Source organism: Strix aluco, chromosome 4, assembly GCF_031877795.1.
Source record: "Strix aluco isolate bStrAlu1 chromosome 4, bStrAlu1.hap1, whole genome shotgun sequence".
NCBI lineage: Eukaryota > Metazoa > Chordata > Aves > Strigiformes > Strigidae > Strix > Strix aluco.
The window spans coordinates 132,118,192-132,130,806 of NC_133934.1; the positions used below are offsets into that span (position 1 = coordinate 132,118,192).

At 42.0% G+C, this 12,615-nt stretch overlaps 1 long non-coding RNA gene across 7 annotated transcripts in view; it reads right to left on the bottom strand.

Moving 5' to 3' along the window:
- The window catches only part of LOC141922120 (uncharacterized), a 35,404-nt gene that overhangs the window by 13,559 nt on the left and 9,230 nt on the right, over positions 1 to 12,615 (bottom strand). For 4 of the 7 annotated variants that reach the window (XR_012622891.1, XR_012622894.1, XR_012622893.1 and 1 more), the window contains one exon: positions 1,797 to 3,352. This is a non-coding gene — a long non-coding RNA (uncharacterized LOC141922120). The remainder of the gene's footprint in view (positions 1 to 1,796; positions 3,353 to 12,615) is intronic. The other 3 variants (XR_012622896.1, XR_012622890.1, XR_012622895.1) reach the window with 2 other exon arrangements.

Consider the following 12,615-nt stretch of genomic DNA (forward strand, 5'->3'; position numbering starts at 1 on the left):
TCTGAGCCAAACAAGGTGTTGAGGTGGGATCTGCTCCTTTGGACATCATCTGTTTCTATCCACTGATGGTATCCTACCAGAAATTTAAGTCTTCCTCATAGATGTAACTATTTTTGGCTTTGCCCTTCTTTCTTGCCATCTGTGGAAATACTAACAAATGAAAACTGGAAAAATCCATTCTGTTTCTTGATTTTAATTAAAACATCTTGCCACAGTTTGGAATAAGGAAGATGACACCAACATTTGGTCAAGTCTAACAGTTGCTGTTCACTGATAAGTATTCCTTCCAAAATGGTGTGATTTCAATGCACATATAAATCACAAATGCTACCACAGCTGAAACCCATTTCTGATTCTTTAAAGAGCTTGAAAAGAGAAGAAAGACAGTATCAAAATCAGGAAAAAGCCTGAGTGAATTTTAGGTTTAGTTATTAGCCTAAATTCCTATTTAAAAATTTAACTTAAATTGCATAATTTAAATCTGTTTCTATAAATAATTAATCTCTGATCTTACCTTCTAGATATATTTGTACAGGATGATCACAACCACGGAGCCTAGCTTTTGCAGCCTTGTTAAAAGAAAACTGCCATATTCTCATATCAGAAACAAACTCTTCATTATTTTGGTCACCTGTGCAGCCATTTAAATCACACAAAATGCAGTAAGCCTTGATTAAATTGTGCAACTCCATGTCATAAAATAATGTGGAAAATAAAATAAATGAGTTAAAAGACAGCTGGTAAAGTTCATAAAGGATAGGTCTACCAGTGGCCATTATGTCTCATCTTGAAATTGCTGTTTGCTGGAAAAGAAATCCAGACATAGGATTGCCCCTCTCCTGATAATCAGCTCCCAAGTTATGGCAGAAATTCTTGTTTGAGTTAGAAGTACTTTATCTTGTATGATGCACAATCATTTTTCATAGCATTTCTGTTAATACAGCCTACAAGACCATTTAGTTTTCTTGTATATTATTCTCATTCTCATCTATGTTACTGCTACCTTCTAGTGTTATATCAGCAGCAAATTTTACCAAACCTTCCTTTCTTTTGTTAACAGCTTTGAGGTCCTGTTCTGCATCTTAGCCAATACTGTGCCATGACTCAAGTGATCAAATGCCTAAAGTTCAGCTAAATTAGGGCTCTGTGATTTTCTTTGTCTAGAAAAGCAGTTTTCTCATCCAAGATCAATCAGTAGCTTAGTCTAGCATGTTTATACTAGAGATACGATTTTAAAAATGTTTAATTTATATCAAATGTATAATTATGTTAATGTTTTTATGTGGGGTTTTTTAATATGATTTCCCCCCCCCCCCCCCCCCCATTTATCTTCTGTTTCTGAATAGTCTTTTCTTCAAAATCTGTTCTACAGCCCTGAAACCACTGAAAGCAAATGAAAGGCTTCTGATTCTCTCTGTAGTATGCCCACCTACTGCTCTACAACCTGTCTCAATACAGTTACCCTCTTCATTAATCACCAGTCTGGGGATAAGACTTGCAGTCTCATATGTCAGGCCAACAGAGCTCTAATGGCCTGGCTCCTCGGCACTCTGAAATGCTTAGGCACATCTGGAGACATGCCCTTTCTGTAAAGAATAAGAGAGGAAGGAGTGTTACTCTAGGATTGTGCTCCACATGCTATTTAAGCCCTTTAAATACATTTAAATATGATTGCATTGCAGTGTCCCTCTTTGCAAGTTTTGCTATAACTCCACTATTCCTTTACACATTTTTAATTTGACTAAGAAATAATTGAGTACAACTGAAAATCATTCCAGTTCTTGAAGTTTATTTACCTCATTAGAAGATCATAAGAACTATAGAGCACTGCCATTTAGCATATTCTTCTCATGAATGGTGGTAGGTCCCTGCTGAAATTTCATGGTTAAAGACTGTTCGTGCTGACGTAAGAGTACACAGAAATAAGCACAGTTAAATTTGTTCTTCAGACTGAAAAAATGTACACAGAAAAAAATTAATTGGTTTAACAACCCCCACTGTAGTAAAACAAAGACAAGTATGAACATCAGACATTAGCTTTATTTCAAATTCTGGCATAAAAATGTAGGATTTAAAACTTACAAAAAATATAAAAATGTGTAGAATTTTTTGTATATTTAGTGTTTTAGACTAGAAATAGTAGTGAAAATAGAATGCGTTAAAAATAATCTTTAGCAAACATACTGGTTATATTTAATATTTATTATTTCTTCCAAAAATAATGCATCAACTATACTCATGAGAGAGGCTACAAGCTTTCTTTTCATGCTGCAGTGCCCTCTCCTGGATGTAGTGAAAATAATTGATGGATTACTGTAGATCTGTATGTCAAAAGAGTTGCAGCAACATAACGCACAAGAAAAAAAAAATCAGTTAAAATCAGGATTAATGTAGGTGTCTTACTGATGTGTTTTAGAACCTAGAAAAAAATTCTTAAATCATTAAGCTATTAAATCTAAACATGTTGGAAGAAATTGAATTAATGTGAAAAATCTGAGCTGTTACACATTAGGTCAGTTCATAAGATTCTAGAAGAACTCAACTGGGAGGAGATCTTGGGGGTCTCAGCTGCAGCCCCTGCTCAGGGTAGGGCCAGCCCTGGGCTCAGACCAGGTTACTCAGGGCTTTGCCCTGTGGGCTCTCAAAAACCTCCATGGACAGAGATCCCACAGGCTGTCCTCCCTGCTCTGCTGCCCGGGGGAGGTTTCTCCCCATGTCCAGCCCGAGCCACTCTGGCTTTGGCGTGTGCCCTGCTCGCCCACCCTTCCGCTGGACCCTGCCTGTGGCACTGGCCCCCTCTCCCCGATAAACCCCCACGGGTGTGGGATGGAGCTGTCAGCTCCCACAGTGCCGCCTTGTCTGGGGCTGCTCCTGGTGGGCGAGTGCTCAGCCTGACTGCCAGGCTTGCCCGAGCTGGGCCATGGCTGTCATGGCCTGGGCCTGGCTCCCTCACCACTCACTGCCCACAGGGACCCCCAGGCACTCCCCAGAGCTGCAGCTCCACAGGCAGCTCCAGCCCCATTCCTGCCTAGGGCAGCACCCGCCATTTGACTGCCCCAAGTCTCATGAGGTTCCTGCTGCCCCGTTCCTCCAGCCAGACCCGGCCTGTCTGGGCAACAGCCCTGCCCTTGCACTGTCAACTGTGTCCCCAGGTTGGTGTCATCTGCAAACTCAACAAGAGCATGCTCCATCACCCGCTATGGGTCACTGATAAAGGTGTTCAACAGCACAGGTCCCTTGCTGTGCTCTGATTGCCACTAGGCCATTAGCCACCACGCCCTGGGCCCAACCATCCAGCCAGGTCTTACCTGTCTGAATACTCAACCAGACTGTAGCATCTTAGCATGGAGAACTGTGGGAGAGAGCGTTGAAAGCCTTGTTACAGACAAGGTAAATGGCATTCATTGCTCTTTCTTCATCCACAAATAAATGCCATTTTATGCTAGAAGGCAATCAGGTTGGTCAGGTGTGATTTACACTTGGTAAGTACGTGCTGGCTATTCCCAATCACTTCATTCTCCTTTCTGAAATTTCTTTCCAGAAATCTGAGAGGACTCCCTCCATGATTTTCTCAGAAACCAAAGTGAATTTGATCCACCTGTAGTTTCCCAGATCATTCTTTTGGCTTTCTTTGAAGATGGGTGTGACAATTTCCTTTCCTCCATCATCATGAACCTCCCCCATCTCCTCAGCCTCTCAGTCAGGTAATACAGTATTGCCATTGCTGGTAGCAGGCCATAAACTTTGTATGGAGCTCACAAGGCCTAAGGACAGAGGCTTGTCAGGCCTGCTCTGTCGGAATTTTTCTTGACCTGCCTCAGGTTTTGTTTTACCTGGTTCACCTTGAACAGCATTTTTTCCAATTAGATCAGGTGTCTATGATTGATTTGTTTTGCTTTGTTTATACTTCTATTATACCAACACGATTTCTTGACTAACATAATGATGTAATGTAGAGAAATACAGGCCTGGTATAATAGCAGAGGTTTGAGAGGTGAAGACACAAGATACAGCACAGAGGAGCGCAGGCATGAGGTGATAAGAGATGGGGCATGAGCTGAAAGGAGAGACCTCATGGTTAATAAACAACACACCGTTAACAAATGGTCAGGTAGAAAAATGCAGACAAAAGCTGGACAGAACTGTCTTTAGGTTTAACAAAGAGAACAAGGAAAACATATCTAACATAGGAACAAGCCATGATTCAGATGCAACATGCAGCTGCAGAGCAGAGATGAAGAAAAAGAAGGTATAATAACATAACAAACATATAAACATGTTTTTTTTATCCTGCAGTGGAGTATAATCCTACTAGATCCTGCAGTGAGGAAGAAGAAACCATCAACATGAAGAACATACACATGCTGGCGAAGGACTCCAGATGCTGACAACTTGCTGAAACGCCCCCTCACCCCACCTCCAACAGGGGAGTGATACTGCTGGCCTGAGGACCCAAAGGAGTAGTGGAGAGGTGAGTGTAGCACGAAGCAAAGCAGAAGCAAGGAAGTGAGAGTATAATGGTTTTAATGGTATTATTGTTACTGTTCCTATTATTATTAACACATTTTCTGCACATACATATTCTTACTCTTTCTGAAATAATTAGATCAGGACCAGTAATGATACTCTGATTAAACTGTTAAGATTTCAATTACACATATAGTAATTCTTGACTTTACATATAAAACGTGTTTTCTCTTTACCCACAAATGAGATTTTGAGTTTAACACAGCACAGACACCACCATCTCCTTGCCCCACTCCTCAGTGAGGCCCTGAGCTAGCCAGGGCCCAAGGACCACCCTCTCCAACACCCCCACAGTGCTGAGCCCAGGCCCCCGCTGTGCCACATGTGTGATGGTTACTCAGCCTTGTGCTGCCAGCAGGAGCCAAATATTTTTTAACTAGCTCCACCGTTAATCCCAGTTATTGTGCTGGTTTTGACAAAAAAAAAAAAAAAAAAAAAAAAGAAAAACAAACCCACAGATAAAAGCAGCACTTTTTGAAGATATAAGCCTGTAAGAGAAAGATTTGAAAACATAACATCATGATAGCTGGTTATCACCAAGTGAACCATTTTTTCCTCTGGCGGCTTGAAGAGGGTATCACAAACTTACTAATAATTTCATTAACAGTCTATTTAAAAAAACATGACTCCGGTATGCAAATAGAATAATTATACCAGTCAATATCAGGAAGACGATTTAAAGACAGGCAAGAACTCTTTCAATAATTTTAATTCTTTTCCACCCTTACAACAAGAGTCTTCAGCATTTGATGAAAAATTTAAACTGACTAACTGGAGGTTTTTAATCAATGCTTTGATTACCCTTATTAGAAAGGGTAATTGTGCATTGTATTCACAGCTGCAGGCATGGGCAACTGCAAACACACATCCCTCCAAGGAAGCACTAGAAAAAGCAATACACAGCCTCATGGCACTGAGAGGACCCCTACTCAAGGGTGCAGATGTAGGCTGGATCTGTTCCAGATTGCAAAGACACCTGAAAAAAATGTAATTATTTCCTGCGGTAATTAGAGTATTTTTCCTACTCACTGCTAAAAAACTGCACCTCGTTGTCTAGCCCTGCAGACGGCCAGACACAGCATCCATTTGTTCTTTGCTGCCCACACCACAGTGTCTGTAGCAATAGGACCCACTGCATTCCACTGCACCTTTGCAGATGCTCAGACCACCCTGCAGTGCTTCTGGGCTGTGGAAAACACCCTTCCAGCCTCCTGGGTCTCTACCTGTGCCTGGTGACTCCTGCGCTATCTCTTCAAGAGTGGCAGCAAGACTGCTGCTGCAGGGCTCCAGTCCGCTGTCTCTGCCTCCCTGCACACTCCGTGTGCCCTCCAGGGGCTGGTGGCACTCGAGAGGTACAGTCGCCCCTTGTTCTGTGGGTGTACCCTTACTCAGCATCACAAGTAGGCAAACCAACTGGCTTCTCCACAGAGCTGATCAGCCCATGTCGTGGTGTACAGAAAGCAATGAGTAATCAAACAAAACCAGTTAAACATCCATCACGACAGTATTCTGTCAGATGATATCCCTCTAATTACCTAGGCACTGTGTTTTACAAACTAGCTAGTTTGCTAAGGGTCATACAAAACACCATGCAAATACTCTTGACTCCTAGCAGAAATATGGCAACTAACACTTCCCAACAGTTTGATTTAAATCAAGTTGCACTATATAAATTATGTCCAGGTTTTGTTTTGTGTAAACTTCATCAAACATAGCAGAATATATGAAACAGGTTCTGAAGCTTTTCCTGTCTATAGAAATAATACCTATCAGTAAACTAAGGCAAGCTCTTTTTTGGCATATTATACTCACCTAATGAGTTAAGCCTGAAGGAAGTAAAACAAAAAGCATTGTAGATGGCCTAGATTTATTCTCAGTAAAATAAAATTGATGAGGCCTTGGATACCCTAAAACAGGATTTTTCCAAAATTTTCCACTGACTTTAGCATGTCCTTCTTTCACCTTTTCCTTCTTTCAGTCATTGCTCAATCCTAAAATTTCTCTTAAAGCTTGTACAGAAGAGCATGAAGACCTTTTAGACACTCACTTTTTATTAGGCTAATCAAACAACCTGGAGCACAGTATTTTCTCTCACATGTGAGAATTTCAAGCTGGTTTGAGTGAAAGAATAGCCAAATTATCATTTAGCTTAGAAAAGCTCATTAAGCTGTAATGTTAAGCTCACGTACATGTTCTTTAATGAAGTTATGTTTGTATTTTATTGGAAGTTCTTCTCCAACAGTATAAATAAATGTTTGAAGAGGTTGTCTCTAGCATCTCTGAAGTCCACAACGGAGAGTTTACTGTGAGCCAGAGCAAGAACACTCTTATAGTTTACTTTATTTTTATTGTCTGAGGAAGTTATGTTTTCCAAATGAGGGGACATAGCATTACCTCAGTGAGCAAAAAAGTGGGAGAACTTGCATTTCAGGGTGAGATCAGGCACAGAATGAAGGAGAAACACATCAAAAAAACACTCCTGCAGGGAGACGGTACCTAGAAGACAAGCATTAAATGGGGATACAGCAAGGCCCCAGAGCAGCCAAGAACAGTTTTCCTTTCCTGAGTTTGTTGCAACTCAAAGGCCCTCCAGAGATCCTGAACTGGCTGAAGGACTGGATAAGAGGGTTAGTATTGAAGGACACAATGGGCAGAGAGGCAGAACAGATTTTGTCTATTTAAGAAGGATCTTTTCTAGCTTCTATCCAGAAAAAAAGCTGGCTTTGGAGACACTAGCTAGTGATAAACTGTCAGAGGAAAGCCTTAACAAGAGTGAATTGTGCCACAATAACCTGGAGAAGTAAAATTACCCAAGAAGTGTATCTAGGTCAAGAGAGACTTATTAATGTCTCATTTATATCATACATTTCTTCTTTTATTGCACTATATATTATGTCCCCTTTCATTTAGGATCCTGTAAAGGATTTCCAGTACCCTTGCTTTTAATCTGAAGAAGCACCTGGTGGGGAAATCTGATTTCAGGCTGTTGTTGTCTAACATTGCTGCATTACAAGGTTTTCCTCTTGGAGCAGTGTGTTGCCAGCTGCAATGACAAATAGGGATCTCAGGTCCTTATTCAGAAACCTCTATGCTACTTGTACACCTTTAATATTCTTTTCCAAAATGACCAAAGCTAATGTTTTAAAGATACATTTTTACCAACCAAATTTTGATTCATGCTCTGTTAATATCACACTTGGGTTGCCATACCTAGGAAAAAAATCATTTTTACATAAGAAACTACATGCTGTATTCTCTGAAAAAAATCTTTTCCTGATGGAGTTCATAATTCAGAATAGATATGCAATTCTTTTAGCATAAAAAATCCTAAATGCTGGATCACAAACGTCCTTAAGCACACTTTTACATATAACATCAGAACCCAGTGTTTGTTCCACCTTCCCTCTATATCAATCTTTTTATCAGTTTAAAAATTTTCTTGTCCCTTTCCTTGTGGTATTTGTTTTCTTGATGTCAATGTTGTTTTTTCTTTGCTATGTCTACACTTTCACCTCTTTTTCTGATCTTTGGCTCCTATTCTAAAACTTTCACGCTTACGAGCCCTCTCAAGATACCAGGTGCTTTTCAGTAACATTTTTTCCTGGGAACTAAAGTGAAACTCTCTGGTCTGTATTTCCGGAGTTATTTCATCACTTTAGAGTGGCAGCAAAGTTAGTTACGGAAATGAGCCAAAATAAAAAGCCATCGAATTTCATGTTGGTCCTTTCTTCAACGGTGGTCAGGTCCAGTCCCTGCTTTCACTGAAGAAGTGCATCAGGGCCCCAAGGGCACTACTAGGCCTTAACTGGCCTGATGAGCCTCACTTGGGCCCCCCATCCACTCCCTCCACGCGTAGCCCAGACGCTCCATTTCAGCTCAGGCCTGGGCACCCGGATCCTGTCTGAGCAGCACTGTGGGTATAGCTGTCTCTGGCCTCCTGAGTGGACTCTGGACCCACATCACAGTGTGATCTCCCATCCCGTCTCCAGCCCCATGGTTGAACCCTGCAGGACTGCAGCAGGCTCCGTGCGGGACTGCCTGCAATGAGGTCATCTGCAGCTCCCACCCTCGCAGGAGGAAGCCCTGCTCTCGCTGCTCCCTGGCAGCGGACACCCTGTTAGCATATAGATAGTGTAGACACAGAATAATAAAAGCTCGTTGTAGGTCAGGTCAGATGTCACTTTACCAGAGCCTGTCCCCTGCCTGTGACCAACAGCAGAATGGCTTTCCTGCCTGCAGGGACTGCAGACTGCTGTTTCCTTTCTGACAGACTCAGGAGGGTCCTTGCAAATTGCCAGTCTCCTGGAGAAAGCAGGAAGTATTGCTGCACCTGCAGTTGCTTTCCTGCCATCCACCCTCTGGCATTTGCTGCTGTCTTACAACCACGTGTCTCATCTAGTTCCCTCACTGCCACTCTGCTAAAGCAACCCTGCTGTTTCCTCTCTGAGGGAGGAGGAAGGAAGCAGTACTCTCCAGGTATGAAGACATCTCACTGGGCACCATGCAGCACCTCTTGCATAGCTGAGTTCTCTAGAAAGAGGCGATGACAAAGTGGTCCCAAGGCCCCATGCCCAGCCCTGGTCTTCGTGTGTCACTCCCTGTCCACATCTCCAGCCCTCACTCACTGTCCGTCCCACACAGACCCCGCACATACTCTGACTGGCTCCCCCTCTGGCCAAACTTCCATGCACGGTTTCACCTCTGTGCTTGAACTAGAGCAGTAAAATCCACACTAATGAAGAACCTGCTACAGCTTTTGGGTGGCTTCTCCATAAGAACTGTGCATCTAATTCTTCACTCAGATCCCTTTGTCTGCACATCACTGGTCTCAATCTGTTCCCTTCCTGAGAAACTTTACTATAACAAAGTCCTTGTGGTTAGATCTCTTCCAGTTTCCAGGATTGTCTCCCATGTTTCAAGACTTATTTAAATGTCAAGGGTCTGAAGAGCTCCTTAATTAGCTTCTTATGCTGTCTTGACATACTGTTTGCATCTTGTGGCTAAAAGCAAGAGGACTCATCTTGATGCAGATCAGGACTCCTGCACTGCATCTCCAGGGGTGGCTGGACACAGATACCAACAGAAGAATATAAGAAAAGGATAAATTTATGCACTTTCCCTTGTGACACTTCCTTCTCAGGCTCTGGCCATTTGTAGAGCTGGGACCTCCTGGGACAGATATGGTCTCTGTATTAAATCAAAATTAGATAATCTAATTGAAACAATGAATTCACCCAGTCTTGGTGCTCCTTTTCTCCACAGGAACTCTTACACACTCAGGCGCTTCCTCTAACCTCTCTTCCAAAATTATTTTCATCACTTTGCTTTGACCATTCAGAAAACTATTTTTCACTGCTGTTGCTGTTATAATCAAAACTATCTGTATGAGAGCTTTAAGCAAAAATAATTGATGATAGGAAAATGAAGAGAAATCTTCTTGTGGGAAGTAAAATACTAGAGGAGACTCTGGCAGTGTTTTAGTAAGTTGTTTGTGGATTATAATGCAGCTTGATAGAAGATGAGGGAGCGTAATCAAAGTTAGTCCCTCTCCAATTTCATGACTGTCTGTGTCTAGCTGTGTGGCTGCTAGTAGCATCTCTTAATTCCAGAGCACTGTGTCAGGGAAGGATGCTGTGGGTATAAGATGCTGCATGGCTCCTTAAGGAGTCAGACCTCCACACTGAATCCATTGTTGTTGTATCCCTGATAACCTGCTCTTTAATTAAGTACTGGGGCCATGCCAGATGTCTTCTGTTTTACTGAAACTAGACAACTCAATGTATTTAAAGCCAAAAATTTACTGCCATGTTTTATAATTGAGTGTATTCAGAAATACAATACAGACTGTGCAAATTGGAGTTGAGAGCTTTGAGAAGGCAAATCAGACATGAGAGACTACAGGAGTCATTAAAACAGTGTGGAAAGCAACTGCTTTTTGCTCATACAGAGCGGAAGGAGTCATCTGCCTGTTCAATGAGGATTGCTTCTGGCGAGTTTTGTAAAACATATCCTCACCTGCAAGGGTACTAGAAACTGTGGAATACCTACAGAAGGACATCTAAGATTTAGCACTTGCAGTATAATACTGTATGTTCTATACTTTGTTATGTGCTCTTTGCTGTTTCAGTGACTAGTTACCTCTTCACCATGGCATCTTCTTGCAGGTCTGACCTGTTTTATTCTGCCACTGATACTTCATGGCTGTTCCCTGCAGGAAGGATAAGTAAAAGCCAGAAAAAGTGCAGGGCCAGACTGTTAACATCAGCTCCTATTTCCATAGTTTTTTAGGTTTTCCTCATCTGCTGCTGGCCAAGGCCAAGCCCACCAGTGACAGTGGTAACACCTTTGTGATAACATATTTAAGAAGGGGAAAAAGTTGCTGCATGACAGCAATTGCAGCCAGAGAGAGGAGAGAATATGTGAGACAAATAACTCTGCAGACACCAAGGTCAGTGAAGAAGGAGAGAGAGGAGTGATCTCTCCCTGTCCTTATCTCGACCCACAAGCCTTTCGTTATATTTTCTCTCCCCTGTCCAGCTGAGGAGGGGAGTGATAGAGCGGCTTTGGGGGGCACCTGGTGTCCAGCCAGGGTCAACCCACCACAGTAGTGTAGTGCATGAGGGGTTACTGCGTTACCAGCATCTAACAACTGTAATGACTTATTAGGAAAGATTAGATTGGATTAAATAGGAAGAGGCTCCACTCTTCTCCCAGCTTTTTCATTCCATTAAGTCTTGTACTGATTTTCAGCACATTGTTACCTCCCCAACTGAAACAATCACTTACGTAATTAGAACCATTGGTCACCATGTCACTTAAACTCTGCAGAATGGCCAAGCTGGCAGGGCATCACCATGTTTTTAGCAGTTAAGTATGCCAAGGCATCTTCTGCCTTTCAGTCTTTACATGATGTCCTCACATTCTGAAAATTAAATAGACGTGCCCATTTAGATGCTGATGTTGGGGTGGGGAGGTAACAGGTTGTATAGAGTGTTTCGGCATAAGGTTACTTATTCTTTGTTGATTTGTTAGCATAATTATAACAAACAACACATGGAAGAGACACAGCCATTCAGCATACACAAACCTCTCAGGTGGGAGGAAAGATAAAGAGTTGTTACTCTTATAACAGCAGTGCACCCCACATGCAGCTAGGATATTAGTGCCGTCCTTAATGTCAGCAATAAAGGAAGTTGATTGGATTGCTAGTTTTCCCAGGTGCAAACTGTAATTTGCAATTTAATATTATAGCCACAATACTGGCTCCTTTGAGAGCAATACATTGTGCCAGAATTTGTTTATTAGCTCTTTTAAAAATTAAAGCAAAATGATGTGCAACTTTTTCACAGTACTCTGTGTTTGAGAGAGCTTCTCTCTCTCTCCTGTCTTTCATCTTAAAAAATTCCATGTAAGGGAACAGGGGCTCCGACTTCAGCACTGAGCTTCACAGCAGGGTGCAGTGACTGGAAATCCGGTTTCTGTCTTGTACTATGTGAAGGCATGTTGACAACCTTTTTGCAATGCCCAGGTGCAGCAATGTAAACACCAGTGTTCTTCATTTTTATACATATCCTTGCAGTATCTGCTGGCACTTACTTGTGAGGAGGAGAGGCTGATGTGGACATGGCACAGCTGACCCACAGGTCAGAGTTCCCCACTGTTATGTTCAGAAACTTGTTTGTGGGCAAGAGAAGCACACTTTATATATACATATGTGTATATGTATATATATAATAGAGCCAAGAATTCAGTTAGTATAGTGGAAATCTGAGCAGTCTAATTAGAGACTCACTGTTGGTCTAGATCTAATTGTTACAGAAAAATGAAGAATAATAATGCAGTTAGAGCAGTTATACAGAGAAAAAATTGCAGTAGTAGCAAAAACACAATTAAAATTGTAACACACTTGTTAATTTCTATCCCTTCTCCAGGTGTTGTGCTCACCCCTTCACTGCTCCCCGGGGTCCTAAGGTCAGTGGTTTCACTCTGGTCTTGGAGGTGGGGGATGTTACGATGTGTCCTCGGCATCTGGAGTTCTTTGCCAGCATGAATATGATGTTTGCATTGACGGTTTCTTCTTCCTCAGTC